This window comes from Orbicella franksi, chromosome 5 (genome assembly GCF_964199315.1).
Source record: "Orbicella franksi chromosome 5, jaOrbFran1.1, whole genome shotgun sequence".
Taxonomy (NCBI): domain Eukaryota; kingdom Metazoa; phylum Cnidaria; class Anthozoa; order Scleractinia; family Merulinidae; genus Orbicella; species Orbicella franksi.
The window spans coordinates 18,340,793-18,358,003 of NC_138149.1; the positions used below are offsets into that span (position 1 = coordinate 18,340,793).

At 38.5% G+C, this 17,211-nt stretch overlaps 1 protein-coding gene and 1 pseudogene across 1 annotated transcript in view; both read left to right on the forward strand.

Annotated features, from left to right (window-relative positions):
- Positions 1-17,211, forward strand: part of LOC145487512 (bifunctional purine biosynthesis protein ATIC-like) — a 168,558-nt gene that overhangs the window by 33,333 nt on the left and 118,014 nt on the right. The gene's annotated exons all lie outside the window — the stretch shown is intronic.
- On the forward strand, positions 1,618-17,207 carry LOC145487510 (uncharacterized; annotated as a pseudogene).

Sequence of the window (17,211 nt, forward strand, 5' to 3'; positions counted from 1 at the left end):
CTAATGAACTGCTTTATTTTTCTTGGTATCCTGATGCATTTTTTCCTTCTGTAGCTTTCAATTTATTGGCCCCTTTCCTAAAAAATTGGCTCCTAAAAAGATCTTCAGGGGCCACCTTGGCCCTCAAGTAGAATTTTCTGGCTGAAACGCTGCAAGCCATCTGCCTGTGGTCCAGAATCTGGACTTTTTTCTGATTGATCGTAAAGCAAGAGTCTTTACCCCAACTTCCCATTGGTTACGTAATTTCTGGTATAATTTCGAGCACGAAGCCTGATGGCTGCAGGCTAGGACTTCACAGCCTGGAGGCTGTGATCTTGAGTGGCTATAACTTCGTCTCTTTAACATTTTATTCACAAATCGTTAAAGAGAGAGCAGATGAAATGTACCTGGATGATCTTCTGCTTAAAAGAAATAGTTTTAGCCATGCTTCCAATACGATTGAGCGTCATTTATCAATGGATTTGGAAAGTGTCAAAAAGATCTGCAGTTGATGCAGTTGTATAGAGGTCTCTCAAATATATCTGTTGTAATAGTTATTCCTGCACTTTTAAGACTTTTGTCACTTCCATTAAAAAGATTCTGATGTTCACCAAATGATGGACAGCAGCGCGCATTAGCAATATAAGCTTGCTTTGGGAGAACACCTATTGAATATTAATATATCCAAGTCACTATTTTTCATGAACACAATCTTTACAATGTTCACCTATTAATAAGGCTAAGAGCAATAAGGCTAACATCTATAATGCTGTGTAATACTATATTTTATTATTTTGTAGCGTTATAGATGTTAGCCTTATTGCTGCCGTTAAGTGAAGCTATTGTAGCTGACTTCGCACTTTCCGTTCGGAACTGCTGGTTGTTTCTTGACGGAAACAGAGACATTTCAACTTGCTGGAAAGTAAACACGTACATTGTGCTTTGTCACTGTGGTGCTTCCAACCACCACATGAATTTCTGACAAAATCTGATTGGACATTTATAGCATGACACAATATAGCTGGGGTGGTTCTGGGGGGTTGGACAAACCCACCCCGCTGCCAGAAAAGGTCCACTTAAATAAGCCAGCTTATACAGATTTCAAACTTTACTTATCTCATCTGTAGCTAACTCAAACTATGTATATTTTCCAATACTTTTCTTTTTTTAATCTGCTTTTGATTAACCTATTTTTATAGCATGGTCTTACATATGTAATACATTTTCATTATGTAAATGAAATGGTTTTCTCGACGGTCATGCCTGGCCCTGCCTGGATCCGACCTCGACCCGCTGCAGGATATGGGGTACTAATGCTGAAATGCCCCAAATATCTTTGATGCAGTGTAATCACCCTAATGCTGAGAAGCAAACTCCCAAAGAGTGTTTTAAACGGAATGTTGTGAAAAAATTCCTGGTCGACTTCAGGTTACTAAGGTAATAACTAATACAACTAGTAAGAGCTATTTGGTCCATTTAAAGATAAAAAGAACCTACCTGTATCAAAACCAGTGTACAGGCGTAACCATATGACAGGGAAGCAATGAAGGGGCTACAGGCGACTTGAGAGGTAAATGTATCAGTTGTTCTGTTTTTCCCTTCCCTCTTTCACCCCCCCCACCCCCCCCCCCCAAAAAAATTCCTGAATGCAGGTTAGCAATATCAAAGAAACATGATCAATCAGTGTTCCTTTTGTAGCCAAATGCAGACTTATAGCCTGGAAACAGGCTCTTCACAGGGTCAAGAAATTAGGAAAGGAAAATGAAAAGACTTAAAGCAACACTGTTCCTTTTTCTTGATATCTTTTCAATCTTCAAGGGTGAACACACACTGATTGTTACATATTATTTAATAACTGTGTAGTTTCTAGTTACCAAATAGCGACAAGAAAAGTAAAGAAACGACCAGTCATGAAAATGATGCTTCGCTTTTTCCCGTAAGAATTTGTCGATTGTTCTTCATTTGTATTTAAGATGTATTATATTACATGTGTAGGAATTTTAACTTACTTAATCCTCTTCATTCCCTGTGGGACAACAACAATCCCTCTCCATTTATCCCTATTTTTGACGTTCTTTAATTCTTTAATTTGCTACAAGATTCTTATTCACTTGATCGTAGATAACATTTCCATCATATTTATACACGCTATTTAATACTAGAATCTCTCACACGCAAAGTGTGAAGACTTCAAAGGCTGTAAGGTTACCGTATACCTTCAGATCAGCAATTTTCTTCAAATTTGGATTTTTGGGTCAAAGTAATGGTCAAAGAGTAATTTCTTATTTCTGAAAAAAAAAAGAGAAAAACTAAACATTGGCAGAGAAATGCAGGTTTTAAGTTATGGTTGGAAGTAAAAGTTCCCTCTTGATTAACAGCCCTACAACGTGTATGCAATCAACTGAGATAACTTTGTGGGAATATTACCTATGTGGATACCACAAATTGGCTGGGTACTCAGTTGATCAGCATTGTTAATCCAAGCATTTTACGTATGAGGTGTAATTCTATTAAGTTATAAGTAAGCATGAACCACGGAAAACTTGTGAACCAGTTCGAAAAAATGAAAACAGTGAAGAACGAATGAAAATACATCAATGAGTGAAGAAGCGAAAGTTGACCTTGCGGATTAAGCTATAGCTATCGTATCAAGTGGACAAAAAGATTGAGTCAAGAGAAGAGAAAGGTTCTGTAAACATTTAGGAATTTGACAGCAATAACAGCGATGTTTACAGTGACTCTTCTGTTGAGTCTGATACTGATGAATTGTTGGACTCTGTGAGATCCATTGGAGTATTATCCGAGCAGATTTGCCCCACCTCGCTTTCTTTTGTTTGTTTCTTCGCCCAGCCACTCTAGCGTTCGTATCCTTTTTGGTCTTCCCCATTTTGCCAGACCAGCTTCAAGAAAAACTGAGCTACAGAAAAATCCTCCCTCCACCTTGGGCACATTGTGAAACACAAGAGTTTTTTGGAGATTCGCACGTAAATTTCACCGTGAGGTTTATGGTAGTGAACTTTCCAAGCACTGATTGGCTCAAATTTGGACAGTAGCTAGATTAATATATAAAAATAAAAAACGTGTTCTGTGAATTGTTTATTTCAAATCATTTTTTCTCCGAGAACAGTTTTTGTTCAATCACTTCCCATTTTTTAAATCCTATTTCAAAAATGTTCTGTAACTTTTTACCACAATTGAATATGGCAAAACGTGGATACGCTTTTTTGGCTCTTTTTGTCCTGGAAGCGAGGAAAAAAAATAAATACGCAAAAAACAAAATTCACTTTGACTTGTAGCTTCCAAAATGTGAATAGGGTGCTTGCATTTAGTGGTCGTGAAAAAATCGGCAATTCACTTTGTTTCAAAATTCTTGGTATAGTTTGATAGCCAGCTCTATAAGCTTTAATTTGATATGAGGTTCACAGGGTCATCTACAGGGTCAACTATCTACAGCTTAAACTGTACACGCTACATCGCTTTGAGGCGAGACACCCCTGAAGGTATGCGGTAACCTTAAATTCTATTAAAGAAAGAATATGGCCAAGAATAATACCCAATGTGGAATGTGACTGCGGAAAACACTTGGTAAGTTCTGTGTTGGAAACTAAATTTTGACAGCACTCGCCATGGGCGAGTGAGTATTAAAATGCACTCGCCAGGTGTATGTAATTTTCATTCACCCAGAAAGATGCCTCCACTCTGCCCAACAAATCTCTGCAATGATTTTGGATTCACCAAAAATGTGTTTTTTTCAGTATCTTGTAATCATGGACGTCCAGCTTGCCATTTCATGTTGAACCTTCATGTCACCTGGTCCATTTATGAGACTCCTCTTTAGGATCGCAGTGGAAGGCGCGGTGGCCTCATGGTTAGTGCGCTCGTCTCCGGATTGAGTGGTCCGGATTCGAGCCCTGGCCGGGGACATTGTGTTGTGTTCTTGGGCAAGACACTTTACTCTCACAGTGGCTCTCTCCACCCAGGTGCATAAATGGGTACCGGCGAACTTAATGCTGGGGGTAACCCTGCGATGGACTAGCATCCCATCCAGGGGGGAGTAGAAATACTCCTAGTCGCTTCATGCTACAGAAATCGGGATAAGCTCCAGCCTGATGGGCCACTTGGCTCGCATGCAGACTTTACCTCCTTAGGATCGCAGCTAGATTCAATAGTTTAATCCTTATTTTAATCATCAATTTTTGACACTCCTTGGAAAATATTTCCACATTTCTGTAGTTTTAACTGAAAAACAGGTAATCAAAGGTTAGTGAAATCACCTGATTATCATGATGTCATCGTTTTTGAAAAGCTTTGTTTTAAAGACAAAATTTGAAAATGCCTGCGCTAATTGCTGGTCATGTTGGATTTGTGCTTAAGGAAAGCTCGGGTAGGGAAATCACATGATTGTCACCACGTGGTCGTTTTCGAAAAGCTCCTGTTTTAAAATTTTTTTTGTCCGCAGTGAAACACAAAGCTGTTGTTATCAAATTCCTTTGGATTGAAAAGTATTTTCGAAAAGCTCTGTTTTCCTGACGGATTTGTGTGGATGGTAGGCTTAACCATAGAAATAAAGCTGCATTATAAATTTCTCTGTCGCGGTGTGGACGGAAAACATTTGATGCATTTTCAGAATGACAGGGCCTAAGGCAGTGTCCACTCCGCACCAGAGGAATTTAAAAATGCGGCTTTATTTCAAAGGCTAGGCCTTCTGACTGTCCACAATAATCCATCAAGAAAAGGGAGCTTTCAAACTGGACAAATTTACAAATGCCAGCTTTCCATTTTCGTGTGGAGGGAAAACAATTTGAAAATTAACAGAGCTTTTCGCAAACTATGGCATCACAATAATCATGTGATTTCCCTGAATTTGTGCGTTTTTCTCAAACTGAAACACAAATCCAAAATGACCAGTGATTGTTGTGTTTTTAAATTCCTCCGGTGAAATGTAGACAGAAACATTTTAATGCGTTTTCAGAGTGAAACCTCCATTTTCAAATTCCTCTGGAGTAGAGTGCATGGGGCCAAAATTATCACAGCTGGGAAGCCGTATTTCATTTTGTCTATTTATGAAACACTAAGTTGTGTATTATTGGCACATCTTGGAAGATTAAAAAAGGTCAAAAAATCACTGGTAAGTTTATGTTGAGAGATGTATTGTTGCCAAAATCAAAAATAAAAGGGAGTGTGTTCAAAAATATTAGTAAGGTTAAATAATTTCCAAAAATGAAAATTGTACTTGCCAAACGGGCAAGTATTCGATGATTTGTAGTCACACAATGCTCTTCATACTTGCATTGGCAAGCGAGTGAGCGCTAATTTCCAACACTGTAAGTTATAAAATGACATGTTACAGCATGTTATCAATTATGAGACAAAAACAACAGCCTTTACTCTCAGTCTGCATTTTGTACCTAGTCTGCAGTCTGTATAGTATGCATTTTGTACCTAGTCAGCATTTCGCACCCAGTAGGCATTTTGTTCCCGGTCTGCAGTCTGCATTTTTTACTGACTGATTCTAGTTTATTGACTGTAACTAATTTAACATACATTAATGTAACGTTTTTTGGGAAAGAAAAATCAGGTTACAGAAATTAGAACTACACAGGAGGAACTAACCTTTTCTCTCAAGCAAAGAACTCTTGCAACATGATCTACCAAACTATTTATTGAAGCTGTGAAGAAGCAAATTCACTTTCCCACTTTTGGTTAATGATATTTACAGCCCAACTAAATCAAAAGTTGGTAATAATCACTGACAAAAAAAGCACAACTTTACCTCAGCATGATTGGTCTTTATTAAAATGTTTATCCCCACCCAGTATTAAAATTTACTTCTGACAAGTTTTGAAGGTTATGCATGTAGTATGGCAATACAGATTGTATACATGTGTTTGCATCAGCAAAAGTGTTTTGATTTACAAGTTCTTTTTAAAGAGGGCCAAATTTCTTTGATAAAAACACGCACCACTTGAGGTCTTGCTATTTTTGTGTTAGTCCTGTTAAAGCTGCATGCACACTGCTTTTACTCTCATATTAAAGTATGCTGTTTAAACCAGTGAGATTGCTTGTTATATTGGCACTGTATAATAATTGACATGCTTAGTGCAAAGCCATGCTAAGTTATGATTTTCTCAAAAGTGCCTGAATTTTTGCATGTGGTCTTCAATTAAATAGGAAAACACTGTTGTTTAGTTTTTGTCGCTGGTTTTTTCTTCCTTTTTGAGATATAACCTATGCAAAAAAAAAAAGATTTTTCCTGGCTGTGTCTTTAGGAGTTATTTGTTGAACGGGAAACGGACAGACTATCTCAAATGAAGGGCCTCGTTCTTGCATAAGTGACTGCAAATTATATTTTAAATACTGACCTGGACTTTTTTCATTTGTTTGCACATTGTTGGAAGAAAATCTTCCTGGGTTAAGCTAGCTTTTTCTGAAGCACCAATGATGGTGTCTTATACCAATATGATGCACAAATGTAGCTTCTGTTTATAGTATTTGAAGTCGAAATCAAATCCCTCAGAATCTTAGCTGTCTTCCTTGTAAGTCAGTAGAATAGCATATAGAGTGGGAATATTGGAAACAGATTGTTTACGTTGGTTATTGTGACATGGAATACAACACATGAAATTGATGGAGTATCAAAGGAAATATCATCAAACAGAAAAGAGATGTGATGCTTTAGAGCTCTGTCAACTAATATTGTGAAGTGTTGTTTTAATGAACCTTGCATGCCTGCTTAGTGGTTGAGAGGCATCATAAAGCCTTGATAAACCGGTAAGTCATCAAAATGTTTTAAAGAAGCAAAATGCGCTCTGATGTTTGATGTTCCAGGTAGAAAGTCCAAGAGCAGTTCTTGCCCAAGGAAAAAACCCTTATGTGAGTTGTGGCCCATTTGCCAAGCACTGCCGGCATCAAAGTTTGGAAAGTGAAAACTGATTTTTTACAATTACTGTCTAATTTTCTGCACGTTGATTGGCTCATTTTTATCGTCAATAAGAGTACAGACAGATAAAATTTTAATTTATGCAAGTTTTCAAGTTCAACTTTCAGCTATTAAATTGTCAACTTTTCAACCAATGAGATTTTATGGACTTTTTTAAGTAGCCAATGAAAAAGCGAGAATAGCTATTGACAATGTTTGCGTCATTTTAAATAAAATTCACTTATCTTTGTTTACGGCAAGTTTACGGTCAGTGCCCAGGTCAGTGCAGTTCTGGCAATTTTATCGCCGTCTCTCTGCAGGACTTGCCCAATCCATCTCCATATCCTTATTTTCACTGACAGTGGCAGTGTATTGGTCCACCTGTACAGATCCTCATTTGAAATTTGGTGTTGCCAGAAAACTCTCTGTATTTTTCTCATGCATTTCTTGTGAAAAGCATCCAGTTTGTTCATGTATTCTCCACATCTCTGCCCCATTCAGTAAGATGGCCACTACATTGGTGCTGAAAGTACGCAGCTTAGTTTTAGAGCTGTACTTTGATGATTTCCATAGGGGTTGTAGTGTGGCAAAAGCACTCCTTGCACTCCTTGCTAGTCTTCATTTGATGTCTGCCTCCCTGCTGTCTTGCTTATCTAACACTGCGCCGAGGTTGCTGCCAACAGTGATCAGGTCGTTGTTTTTGCAGTTCAGGCGCATGGTCTTGGTTTTGCTGTGGTTGATATTAAGACCCACTGCTTTGCCTATGTCATGAAGGTAGGACGTCGTGTCCTAGATGTCATTGTGTCTGCTTGCTAAGAGTGCAATATCATCCACATAGTCCAGCTCTTCGAAGACAGCTATGAGATCCCAACGCAGTCCTCTTCTTTTGTCAAGTGTTTTTCTCATGACCCAGTCAGTCACAGTAACAAAGATGAAGCCAGACATAACACAACCCTGTTTCGCACCGCTTCTCACCTTGAACCCGCAGTCTGATGTTCTTCTGCCCTCGAGGATGCAGCTTAAGTTCTGATCATACAGGTCTCTGGGGATGTTGATGTACATACTAGGGATGCTGTACTCTTGCATGATGACCCATAACCTCTCTGATAACACTATCAAATGCTTTCCTGAGGTCAACAAAGTTCACTTAGATGGGGGCCTGCCATTCCATACTTTGCTCAAGGATGTTTCTGAGTGTGAATATGTGACCTTCCACGGGAAAACATAATATATTAACACTTTTCGGTTTAACGGTTAAGAGTGCCTGCCTGTAAAAATCAGACAAATTCTTAATTTCGCAGCAAGGGTCGAAAATTCGATTTCGCTCATATTCCTATGGTAGATAGGCTAGGGCATGACAAAAACTACTGGATAGTTTTTTTGGCAAAATATCCTTTTATTTCAAAGAAATATGCAAATTACCAAATTCGGTTAAAGTTGTCATTTGACGCACCATTTTATTAAACAAGCTTGAGAGCCTCGCATGCAAAACCAGATCATTCTTCTGTCTTTAAAACACTCAAATATTTTTGTGCAATGTTTAATTGTGTACTGGGTTGATTTTAGGGAATGTTGCAGTTTTTGTTGGCTGCAAAATAATTAAATTTCGAAGACATGTATTTTGTTCGCCTAAAAGTACTTCGTAAAAATAATTGATTTTCACCATGTGCGAAACCTTCAAATGGATTAAGCTTCTGGGGGTTGAATCGCAGAAGGATGGTCTACAGATTCCTGTAAAAATTTCTTTGGATAAATGATTGTGAGCGACGTGAGAGCTTTTCAAAGTACATTAAAAATGCAGATATTTGACCATCCATTGTCAAATTTCAATTTATAGGTTAGACATATATTTTAGCACGTGCCACATGTCTTGCGCTATATTAAGTTGAAATAGACACAGAGCTGATAATTTTGAAATGTTCTAACCTTATTTGCTGCAAAAGGCAGGTCCAAAAGCCGATTTGATGTGTTTCTGTCACCATTTGTCACACATTAAGCAGAAGTTTGCTTTTGTTTACACAACGTCCGATGTACATCGCCGACTGTCAACTTATTTAATGGTCGAATACCATGAATCTATGACCCCCTTTCGACACATATGAGCACCACTGCATCTAAGTCAAAAATGGCTAAGTGATTTGTAGATAGTTGCTTGCTTTGCACTACACCAAAATGTTACATTTCATCATCGTTTGATCTATTGCTGCTTGAATCCTTGCTTGCAGCAGTTCCTTGTTTGTTCGTCACACAATGCTGTCATCCCATTTTAGAGGGTAGGGGTAGGACAATTTCTATCCTAATAAGTAGGGCTCCATAAGGCTTGGAACCACAGGGAGCACACAATCTTGTTGAGTAGGAAGAGATTACATTAAGCAATAAAGAGATTGAATAGTTAACCATTGCCTGTGTTGTCGTCTTTTACTAGACCACCGCTACCTACGTGCCCTGCATAAGTAGTGTAATGCTAAACTTTGTACCTAGGTTTTTTCGCGCTGTGCAATTATTTTTGGTTTACATATAATACAGTGGGCTACCCTTGGGGAAATGGGGGGTGGTCACTTAATAGGGGTTGGCAGCTTAATAGAGGTTGGTGTACCTTGAATATCTTTTCACAATCGGGTTATAAATTTAGCTAAATTTCTTAGTAAACATGGAGTCAATTCAAGACAATCATGCTAGACGTCATTCTTGGAGACCCGGGGGCAGTTAGTGGGAGTGGTGAAAAAGTCTAAATGGGTCTTTGGCCGAACTTTTTTCTCACCCGTTTAGACTTTTCCCCGCTCCCACTAAGTGCTCCTGGGTCTCCCAGGATGACGTCTATAATGATTGTCTTGAATTGACTCCATGTTCGCTAGGAAATTTATAACCTGATAGTGAAAAGATATTTAAGGTACACCAACCTCTATTAAGCAGCTCACCCCTATTAAGTGGCCACCTCCCATCTCCCCGAGGCTAGCCCACTGTATTATATGTAAACCAAAAATAATTGCATGGCACGAAAAAGCCTAGGTACGAGTTAAGCGTTACAGTATTTACGCAGGGCGTGTAGGTAGCAGTGGTCTAGTAAAAGATGACAACACAGGCAGTGGTTAACTATTCATTCTTTTCATTGCTTAATTTAATCTCTTCCTACTCAACAAGATTATGTGCTCCCTGTGGTTCCAAGCCTTACGGAGCCTTATTAGGATAGGAATTGCCCTATCCCTACCTCCTAAAATGGGATGACGGCATTGCGTGATGAACAAACGAGGAACCGCTGCAAGCAAGGATTCAAGCAGCAATAGATCAAATGATGATGAAATGTAATATTTGGGTGTAGTGCAAAGCAAGCAACTATCTACAAATCACTTAGCCATTTTTGACTTAGATGCAGTGGTGATCATAATTATGTGTTGAAATGGAGTCATAGATTCATGGTATTCGACCATTAAATAAGTTGACGGTTGGATTTGGAAACCTTTAAAGATGGAAGAATGATATGATTTTGCATACGAGGCTCTCAAACTTGTTGAATAAAATGGTGTGTCAAATGACAATTTTAACCGAATTTGGTAATTTTCATATTTCTTTGTAATAAAAGGATATTTTGCCAAAAAAACTATCCAGTAGTTTTTGTCATGCCCTAGCCTATCTACCGTAAAAACACAAGCGAAATAGAATTTTCGACCCTTGCCGAGTTATTTTCCATATTTATGGACAGGGACTCTTAAAAGTGTTTGTTAGTCATTTGTTTACCATTAAAACGGTTTAGAAAATCATTAGAAGCGTTAGAATGTCCGTTAAAATTTTCGCACTAGCCGTTTATAACGTTGGAAAAGTTGTTAAAAGCGTTTTCACCGTCTGTTAAAAGCGTTAGTAAAAACCGTTCAAATTTCCCTTCAGTGGCGTTAAAAGATCTTGAAAGCATTCGAAAAGTCGTTAAATTGAAACGTTGACTGTGAAAGTTAAACGCTCATCAACTGGTTAAGTGTTGAATTCAACGTAAAACAATTGTGAGTAAGTTATGTTTTTCATTCATGCGGCGTAGTTTATCTACGAGGCGAGATGTGAAATATCTGATCTTTCGAAAGAAGAGTTTCTATAAAATTGATAACATACAATTCGGAGTTTCAAGGTATTCTGAGCAAACAAACAAGCAGACAGCACTTCATGAATTGTTTTTGTTCAGATCCAGTTTATTTTTGATGAATAATTACAAACATACCTTGTTTTCCCTGGAATGGCTGTTCGCCGAAACTTCTCCCACGTTTTTACTCGAGCTATTCGCACATGGATGGAAAATCATTCATAAGAAACAAAAGTCACATTGCGTAATTCCCTTTCGTGCATTTTATCAGCATTTCAGGAAACAAACACATGTTTTTCCTCTCAGCATTGGAGAATTTTGTTCCAATGTGGAAATTATATCTTAGCGTGAACGGCCGAATGAAAATAATCTGAATAATGCTCGCATGTTTTCCATCGATGGCAGCGAAACACCCATCCCCAGGTCTAGCTGTGTGATATGTCATTATAGCAACGACCGCTTGTTGTTACATTTCATTGTAACCTCGACAAGAATGGCGGAAGAAGTAGAAATAGATATTGAGCAGTGTGGAAGAGAAACACAAATGATGGAGGACGATAAAGAATTCTTAGAAGGTGGTTGCAAATGCTCCAGAGGTCCAAAGGATAGTCCCTGCTCATCTCAGTTTACGGAGGAAGAGATCATTGCAAACTTGAACAATATTCATGAACTTTCTTCAAGAGAACTGGACCTCATAATTTTGGCTAACATACAGGCAGTCACCGGCGTTGAGGCGGTTGGACAGAAAAGAAACAAGTGCTCGCTGCAATTTTCTGTTCCAGTCAAAGCCCATTTGCAGTGATATGTTTCTTTTCATGTATGGGATAAGTGACTCCCGCCTCCACTGCTTACGAGAACATTTCGAGAACAGTGACCTTTCGTCAGGACACATGGTAACACTAGAACACTTCCAAAGAATACACTTCCTTTTGCGGTAGTCGAGGGTGTCAAGCTATTTCTAGCAAACTATGCAGAGGAACATGCCGTTTCTCTTCCGGGTAGGATTCTTGGCTACAAAGGCGAAGATATCAAACTTCTGTCCTTGCACGAAACAAAGATCGGCGTTTGGCGCTCTTTTGAAGTTGCACGTGAAGCCACAAGAGAGCAGGCTGTCAGCTACTCAAAGTTTGTTGAACTCTGGGAGCAATTCCATCCAACACTAGTGGTTGCAAAACCAATGACTGACCTCTGCCAGACGTGTCAGCAGAACACAACGAAGCTGCTATGAGCTGCAAATTTTCTGGATAATGAAAAATCGGATTGCATACGTGAACAACAAGAACAATTGAACTTAGCGTTGACTGAGAAACGTTTACAAAGACACGTGTAAAGAGGAGACAGACAATTTTCAAACAATCAAGGACACTATAGATCTAAATGAAAGCCATGCACCGTGTTTTACTGAAGGAACAATGCATTATTCCTTTGATTATGCTCAGCTGGTACATCATCCAAGCAACCCAATGCAGCCTGGCCCCATCTATTTTAAAACTCCTTGCAAATGTGGGATTTTTGGTGTTATGTGTGAGGCTATTCTGAGGCAGGTAAATTATTTGATCAACGAAGCGACCAGTGTCGGAAAAGGAGCGAATTCGACCATCAGCATGGTTCATCATTATTTTACCCATCACGGACTTGGTGAAACACGCGCTCACCTTCATGCAGACAATTGTTCAGGACAGAACAAGAATAACTTTTTCTTATGGTACTTAACTTAGCAAATAATGAATGAACTTCACCAGCATATTACTTATTCATTTTTAAGCGCGGGTCATACTAAATTTGCTCCCGATCGCTCATTTGGGATCATAGAGAAAGTTTACAAGGTGAATTTTATTTCTTCAATTTACAAACTTGCTAGAGTGATTGAGGAATCCAGTTCCATGGGAGTGAATAAAGCTCAGTTAGTCAGAACTCATGACGGCAGAGTCATTGTACCAACCTGCAACTGGGCATCCTTTGTTGGGAGATATTTTAACAAACTGTCAAACATTAAGAAGTACCACACTTTCGTTTTGCAAGGGATGAACCTGGTAGAGTTTACTACAAAGAGAACAGCTCTTCTGCTGAAAAATCATTCGTGTTGCTGAAAGATCCATCAGTTTATCCACCACCAGCTGTTCTTCCAACAACAATCCCTCCAGAAGGACTAAGCAATGAGAGAAAAAATTATATGTACCATGAAATTAGGCAATTTTGTAAACACGGGACGGAAGATCTTGTGGCGCAGAACACCATAGACTGACTGATAATTTGTAATTAGCTTCAATAAAAATAGATTCGTTTTCATTCTGTAAAAGTTCTCTATCAATACTTGTAATAAAGGTATAATATAGCGGAAATTGTTAAATGATTAATTGTGTCTTACATAAGTTTACACTGTGGTATAAAAGGTAACCACTGTTTTACTCAACACAACAGTTTTAGAAGCGCTGCGTGCTCTGAATTTACTTTGTAGAGGATACGTTATTTTTTTCGTCATTAAGAATGCGCAATTTCAAGTTACAAGCAGCTTTTCCTTTAATTCTCACAAAAGCACCTGCGACATGATTGAAAGAACAGCAAAATGTAAGGTCACATTTTTCATGCGCGGCAAAAATGCGAAAAGTTCTGCCCGCATTTGACTTACCTCGGAGAGAAAACACAGAATTAAACCTAAGAAATTACTTTTCTTGCGTGCCAAAAATCGTTAAGTTACCTGTTAAACGCATTCAGAAAAAGCGTTGAGAAAATTCAAGCTAGTTGTTTGAATGCTTGCGGAAATGGTTAGAAATTTTCACTTGCCCGTTCAAAGCATTAACCAAGTCGTTCAAATGCTCTGAAAAGTCATTTGCTCTCCGTTCATTAGGTGTTAGTTTTTAGCCGTTTAATGGAAAAGCGTTAATGTACGTTTTCCTGTGGAAGGTCACATATCTGTTCCAAAGTTTCCCTTCCTTGTCTGAAGCCAGCCTGCTCCTGGCGCAGCCTGTCATCTACACCCTTCTTGATTCTGTCGATCAGAATTCTACAGAAGATGTTCGATGGCACTAACCCTAAGATTCCCCGTCTTAGGGATTTTCACAATGAGCGATCTTCTCCAGTCTGATGGAACTTTCTGCTCAGCCATAATCTTATTATTACAGCTATTTATTAAAGTGCACCTAACCCCCCAAGTTTTTTTTGCTAAAATGAATCTATTTGTTATTTGAAATAGTTCTGTGAAAAAATGTTTGGATTCCGTTAAATCCTCGAGTTTCTGTGCCGTGACGAAATCTCGAAAATAGCTCCAAAACACCACCATTTTGTTTCACGACCGAGTTTGAGGAGAATGGGTCCAGCGGCTCTTGTGACGTCTACCCAGGAAGGTTGGATATCACGTCCTCTCATTTCCTACAGGATGGTGCAATACACATTCGAAAAATGTGCAGAAACGCCTTCCAGAGGTGCTATCGGCTGTTGCAGCAATATTCCAGACTTAAAGAAAGATATACTGTACAATTTACTGACGATGATCGGCTAATGGTGCAATAAAGACTTAAACGATGGTTGATTTTGTCGAACCGAAACAAGCGAACTGAATCTGTGAGAACCATTGAAGAACTCTCACTGGAATTTGTTCCGCAGACTTTCGAACGCTATTTTCATAAATTTTCTGCTTAAAGCTAACCAGCAATTTGTAGAAATACTACCAACAAGCTATATCTTCCAATCCAGCAGTATTTATAACATAACCGGCAAAGTTGTGTGATCCGATCATGATCAAGAAGCGTCATACTGATATGTAAATAGATCGCAGCTGTATGCCGCTAACCAACACTTATTTCTCTTTTGATTTAGATGAAAGTCGAGGATTAATCCTGTAGAATTACATGATAACAAAATTGTTAGACTCACAGAGTTTTTCGAAGGTTTGGAAATCAGCAGTGCGACAAAGATTCTGTGCAATAGCGTCGAAAATATGACCGCATAACATTATCTGCGGACCGCTTAGGGAACACATCCTTTTCGCTTATCCGACGAATTTCACTGCAAACTTTGAGAACAATTTACATTGGTTATTTGGAGTTACGACTTAAAACGTGTGACAATGTGAAATCGGTAATTGTATGAAATGTTTCCTTCCACCTTGCTTCCCACAGCTTCAAAACTACAGGTCCAAACAATACGATTTTCAATCGATCGAAGCCAATGTTTTGGAGGTCAAGTCTCGAAAACTGCAACATGTATGTCGCTCTTATAAACATGAAGCATTCAACTGAAAGTAAAACACAAACTGGATTTAACAGAACAATCACACCTTGACAAAATACATTCTCACTAAGGACAAATGTAAATGGGCTATAAACACGCGTGGGGATCTTATGTTTAGTTGACAAAATTACCATCCAGAGCAGTCCTTGAGTTTTCTTTCCTGCTTTTCGTTTGCCTGCTCCTCCACTTCGTATCTAGCTTTCCATTCCTAATATACAAGCAGCTCGTCTGCAAAGAAGTCTTCCCCTTCGTCACTTGAAATATTGTAAATTGCTCTCAAAGCTCTAAGCAGTGAGTTCACAGTTGTTGAACGTGCTTGATCGTAGTTTATTTCGGAGTCTTCCGAATCGAAACTTAACTCTGACTTCGTTGACGAAAAAGAAATGATTCTGAGACAAAACTTGGATGTTTTAGTCCCAAAATACATTGGAATGATTAGTTTTGTGTTCCATTTTCTCAAGCAAATACAGAGAGTTGACTGAGGCGCTATTGTGTTTGGTTCCTGGGTAGACGTCATCGGGTACCGCTGCCCCAGACTCCCTAAAACGTGGTCGTGAAACACTTCAAGCGCGACTTTGAAAGGGCATAGAAAATCGAGGATTCCACCAAATTCAAAACTTTTTTTGCCCAAATGCTTCAAATAAAGTCTGGATTCGTTTTAGCGAAATAAATTTTTGGGGCTAGGTGCACTTTAAGGCTATTTATTATACATTTTTGATGTGAAATCAACATCTCTGCTGGCCCGCATTCTTGTGTAATCAACGTTTTACTGTTTTTGAAGTGAAATCAACATCTTTGCGCTCACTTTTTGACGTGAAATCAATATTTTGCTGTTCGTTAGGTGAAAAAAAATTTTTGCAATAGCATGCTGATATTACAACAACTAATTACCTAAAGATGCTACCAGGAAAAGCAGAGTTTTTTGCATGCATTACAAAGTGAAAACCAGCGACAAAAATACAGGGCCATATTTTTCTATCTTATTGAAAACCACATGCAAAAATTCAGGAACTTGTGAGAAAAAAGAAAATTCATACAAAATCATCACTTACCATGGTTTTGCACCAAGCCCTTCAATTGAAGGCTTTCGTGCAAAAAGGGCGTATGTAGCATTTTGGGTCGATTTTTATTTTTTGTAGGATTGAGCTAATATTTGGCAGACTGACTTGTTTTGACATGACAAGCATCGTTGCATAATTGTTTGTGTTGATTTGCACTTCATTTTCGAGAAATAACATATGCAAAAAAACTCAGTTTTCCGAGCGGCATCTTTTGGAGCGAATCCTTCAAAGGTGGATTTTGATGCAGCGCGAACTTAAACAGTTATGTTTAGCAGCTTCAACAGCACGATTTTTTTTAAATAGATGTTTTGATTTTTGAAAGAAGTAGAGAAATAGACCGGAAAAAAAAATTGACCAACCTCGTATCGAACTGGTGTCATGACAAAACAAACTCGGATGCGGGCTGTTCAGCGCCTTATCCGCTTTTGCTAACGAAGCAACGGTAAAAGAATCGCATAATTATATAAATAATAAAACTAGCAGCAAATACCATGCTTCAGTGACTTCATCGTGTAGCAAAACAAAGGTTTCTTTTGTTTTTCGCTCAACAAAAGATCAACAAAAGATCTCCAAAAGATACCCTTGGAAAACTGAGTTTTTTGCATACGTTATTTCTTGAAAACAAAGCGCAAATCAAGAAAAACAATTACACAACAATGCTTTTCATGTCAAAACAAGTCAGTCTGCCATAAATTAGCTCAATCCTGCAAAAAAAAAATCGACCCAAAATGCTACATACGCCCTTTTTGCATGAAAACCTTCAATTATAAATGTTGGTGCTTAAAATACCCCAATTCCAAACTTTGCAATGTCTTGAATGATATGACCTACATTTTGTAGTGCTAGTTTGTCTCAAAAAAGGTCAATTGGGTCAAGTTTGTAGGGAAATTCCATTTTCTGGCTATATTTTTTAAAGAAATGTTTATTAACAAACAATTTATTTCTCCTTGTGTCGC